Below are 5,334 nucleotides of genomic sequence, written 5' to 3'. Positions count from 1 at the left end.
AACTAAGGCCTTTGAACATCTTAAAGAGGCAATGTGTGAAACAACAGTTTGAGTTATGCTAGACTTCACATAAACCTTTATTTTGGAATAAGATCCCTCAAGAAATGGAATTGGTGTTGTTTTAATGTGAGAAGGAATACCCATTTCTTTTGAAAGTCATTTAATCAAATGAAAGTATTTACACAAACCTATTTATGAGAGGCAAATGTTGGAAATACTACATGGACTAAAGAAATGGCAACATTACCTAATGTGAAGACACTTTAAGGTAAAGAGAAATCATGATAGTCTTAAATACTTTTTGGAACAAAGAGTATCTTTAGAAGAGCAACAAAAATGGGTCACAAAGATGTTGGGTATGAATTTGAAATCATCTACAAAGAAGGGAAGAAAATGTTGTTGTAGATGCACTCTTAAGAAAGGAAAAGAATGCGTAATCATTTCTTTGTGCTATTTATATTATCCAACCAAATTGGATAACTAAAGCAAGGGATGAACAATCAGAAAAATGATGAAGAATTGTGGAGACTCATTCAAAAGTTGCAGCAAGTTTCGAGTACATATGACACATTTAGCTGGAAAAATGACTCATTATGGTACAAATTTCACTTATATCTTTGTAATAATTCCCAATGCAAACAAAATATTATCTTGGAATTGCACACCTATCCCTTAGGAGGGAACTCAAGATTTTTAAAAACTTACCACAGGTTCAAGAAGGAATTTTTTTGAGATGGCATTAAATATGATATTCAGGAGTTTGTGGCAGAATGTTTGGTTTTAGAACAAAATAAAGTTGAGACAATTAAGGCCTCGGGTCTGTTACAAACTTTAGTCATTCTAAGTCAACGTCGGGAGGAGGTCTCAATGGATTTTATCATAGGTTCACCCATGTCTGAAGGAAAGAGTATCATCATCGTGGTTGTTGATAGAGTTACCAATTATGCATACCTTTGTGCATTATCTCATCCATTTAAAGCTGGTATAGTTTCTATTTCATTTATGGAAAGAATTTGAAAGCTACATGGAAACCAAAAGATTATTGTAAGTGACAAAGATCCCATTTTCACTAGAATTTTTTGGACAAAGTTATTTTCTTGTCTAGATACTCAATTAGCTCAAAGATCATCTTATCATCCTCAATCTAATGGGAAAACTAAGATATTGAACAAACGTTTGGAAGGATATATTGGTTTCTTTATATTTTATAAGAAAACACAATGGGTCAACTGGTTACATCTAGCTAAACGGTGGTATAACACATCCTTCCATACTGTAACAAAATTGACCCTGTTTATGGCACTTTATGGATATCCTCCACCCTATATTGCATCATCTTTAAGAGAAAATTCTAAGGTTCAAGAAGTGGAAGATAACATCTAGCATCAAAAATAATTTCTCCAACTCTTAAAGGATAATCTCACATTGGCGCATAATCAAATGAAACAACAAGCATATAAACATCGCACTGAAACAAGTTTTGATGTAGGAAACTTAGTATTTTTATGGCTAGAACAATACAAAGAAATATCCCTCAAGCAAGATAATAAGAATAATAAATTATCACTGAAGTACCATCGTCCTTATAAGGTGTTTCGAAATGTCGATACTATGGCAAAAAGATTGGAGCTTCCTGCATCTTCCCAAGCGCACCCATTTTTCCATGCTTCATTCTTAAAGAAGGTGATAGGTGACAAGCTCCCAGTTCAAACAACATTTCCAGAAATTGATGAGGAAGGAAAAATCATATTGGACCCAACAACTAAAAAATCAATCAATTTCATAGTATCTCATCAAGTGCAATAACTCAGCCACTACATATTTCACATGGGAGGACGATAATTTTATACATAAGCATCTAGAAATACTTAAGCATTGAGGACAACATTTTTTTGAAGGAGAAGGGAATCCTAGGTCCCTATAATACTAGTGTAATGTTAGGTCCCTATAATACTATTGGTTCCCCAATTACTATTGTCATTGTAGCCCTTATTGTTATTGTTGTGCCCATATTGTCCCCATACTGTTATTATTGTGCCCCATAGAAACCCATTATTTTTATTTTTGTGCCCTTGTATTATTATTGTTATGTCGACTCTGATTATATTGTGACCCCTTAGACTCCTATATATAGAAAGGAGGTTTTGTCATTTGTATCATCCAAGAATTTCTCATTTGTGTAATTTAAAGGAGGTTTCCCCCTCAAAGAGGCTAATTTTGAAGTCATTGATCTATCTTTTCTTCTATTTTGTGAGTTGGTTACATAACATTTGGCATCAGAGCCTTTGGATTCTATGGTTTCACTGCTCCAAACAGGTTGTCGTGGAATTTTTGCTATAAATTTTTTTCTATGACATTTAAGAAGCTGAAATTAAAACCCATTTGATTAAAAATCACGGTGAACGTTGGGTCCAAATTTTACATCTTTTCTTCCTATAGTTTTGGAGATAGGATCCAAGGAAATTAGGGTTTTTGCAGGCTCCCAAATTATATCTCAAAAACGCGACCTGGGGAAAATCATCACAAATTTCTTTCTGAGCATCAGCTTGAAATTTCATAAACATTTACAGAAGAAGGATAGCATGTTTCTTTCATTGTATTAGTTTCAGGTCCTATGGTCAAAACAATGAAATGTGGCACTTCGTACAAGTTCGCTCTACTGAACCAGTCTATAATTAGGTCATCATGGGCGATTTGACATAACTCTTCCTTGGAGAATCCGATATTGATGAAACTTGCATGGTTGGAAAGAGGAATCAAGGGGCTACTGAAGAAACAATATCATACCTTGGAGTGGTGAAATTACAAAGATATAATAGATTCAATATCGAGCTCCTAGAAAGTGAAAAAAGGTGCGTAGTTTTTTAAAAGTTTTGAAAAAGTTTGGTTGAAAAATTATTTTGAAGGATTTCAGAGGGCATAGTGAAGAAATTTTATCATTCATCGATGCACCAAATAAAGAATATGGAAACACCTAGTAAGCAACCTAAAATATCTACCATGACTCATGAAGAAGAGGAAGAATGCAACATGATACATCAAAATTACGAGACCAAGTGCAACAAAATTCACTCTCACAAAAAGTAAGAGGAGCTAAGATGGATGGTGTGAAAGCTAATATGGATGGTTTAAAGAAAGGTGTGGAAGCTAAGATGGATGGGATAGAAGAAAAACTGAAATGCAACATGGAAGATTTGAAGACAAATTTGACACAATTGCTATAAGAAATGTTTATTAATGGCGAAAGGGTAGTAAAGGAATCTCATGATGAGAACAAAATAAATGTTAATCAAGATTTCATAGACTCTAACATTTGATTGAAGACCCACCATGTTCCAAAGATCGATATGAGGAAGTTTGATGGCAAGGATCCCGATACATGGATACCACAGATGGAGCAATATTTCGATCTCCATATGTGTAAAACATATAAAAGGTGCGCATTGAAACTTTTTATTTAGAACCAAATCAGTTTGTATGGTATCATTGTCTTTTCTCTAGTAAAAAAATTGTCACTTGGGAAATTTTTACGGAAGAAACGACAGCACATTAAAAGGATACAAAAAGAAACACCTTTTTTAGCCAATTGATAAAACTCAAACAAAAGGGTTCAATGATGGAGCACATTGAGGACTTCCAAAAATTGAATATAAGGGTAAAAGGTATTCCAAGGAGCATAGAGTTGATGTGTTCATAGGGAATTTAAAGGCTAACATCCAACATGAGATTTTCCTTCGGGAAGTTGACTCATTGGAGAAGGCATTCAGGTTTGCAAGAAAAATGGAAAGAAAAATTATGGCAACAAGGAAGCCTACCACTCACAACTATACAGATGGAAGTCTTGTTTCCCCTGGCCTTCCAAAAACTACAATGTTGACACCACAATAATTGGAAGAAGAATAGAAAAACGGTTTTTCTATAGTTGTGATAACAAATATAGTAAAGGTCATAAGTGTGTTGAGAAGAAATTATTTTATATAGATGTTGACGAGGAGAAATAAAAAGAACAAGAAATGTCAAAAGAAGAGGATATACACCAGGAACAAACCCTAGAGAAAGAAGAAATGAATCTGACTATATCTTGTAATGCATTGGCTGGAATTACCACTCTTCAAACTATCAAGATAGAAGGACATATCAAGAAGAAAAAGGTAATAGTGTTGATTGATTAAGGAAGTACCTAGAATTTTATTCATTGCAACATAACCAAGGAATTGAATTACTTCCTATATCCAGCACCAGAGTTTCAAGTGATGGTTGCAAGTGGAGGAACCATAAATTGCTTTGGAAAGTTCCATAATATCAAGATATCCATGGGAGAATATGTATTGAATATCCCAATGCTTTCCATTCCAATGGGTGGTACTTATGTTGTACTAGGAGTCCAATGGCTACAATCCTTGGGTACAATAGCTTTTAATTTTCAAGAAATTTTCATGATTTTATTTCTGAAGAAAAACAAGTTGAATTTAGGGGTATCGCAGGGAAACTAGGAAAGATAATTAGTTCTAATGGAATGACAAAGTTTCTAAATAAATAAAAACAAAGCATAATTGCACAATTATGTTCGCTAGAGGTTCCCACATCGAAATCATCTATTTCTCTAGATCCCCAAAAAGCCTTGGACAATCATTCCAAGCTCTTTGAGACTCCCAAAGGCTTCCCACCTATTCGTGATCATGATCATGCTATTCATTTGATTCCAAGAAGTATTCCTCCAAACATCAGGCCTTACAAATACCCTATGCCCAAAAGACTGAAATTGAATGTATGGTTGCAGAAAGGTTAGAGGCTAGTAAAATTCAACCTAGTCAAAGTTCTTTCTCTACTCTAGTAGTATTGGTGCATAACAAATATGTATCATGGTCTATGCGTCAAGATTATAGGGAGCTCAAAAAACTCACTACTAAAGATAAATTTCCCATTCCTGTCATTGATGAATTATTGGATGAATTACATGGATCAATTTACTTCACCAAGTTGGATATTTGTTTACGATATCATCAAATCAGAATGAAGACTGAAGACATTCATAAAACAACATTTAGAACTCATGAGGTTCATTATGAATTTCTAGTCATGCCTTTTGGCCTTACCAATGCACCTTCTAACACATATTTCATCAAATTTGGAATTTTTTTATTACAATTACATCAATAGAATTGAGGTTTTTAGTTATTTCAAAATTATAGATTCATCGTTTAGTTCCAAATTTAATGAAACATGTTTTTTCTACATTTCAAGGTTTGATTAATTCCATTTTCAAACCATTCCTTAGAAAATTTGTGTTAGTATTTTTTGATGATATACTAATCAACATCAAGTCTTGGAAGG

Source organism: Pinus tabuliformis, chromosome 7, assembly GCF_031772625.1.
Source record: "Pinus tabuliformis cultivar Carrire ecotype Pingquan chromosome 7, CPIR1, whole genome shotgun sequence".
In the NCBI taxonomy this organism is placed as follows: Eukaryota; Viridiplantae; Streptophyta; class Pinopsida; order Pinales; family Pinaceae; genus Pinus; species Pinus tabuliformis.
The sequence above is the reverse complement of the archived record's forward strand: the minus strand, read 5'-3'. Positions refer to the sequence as shown.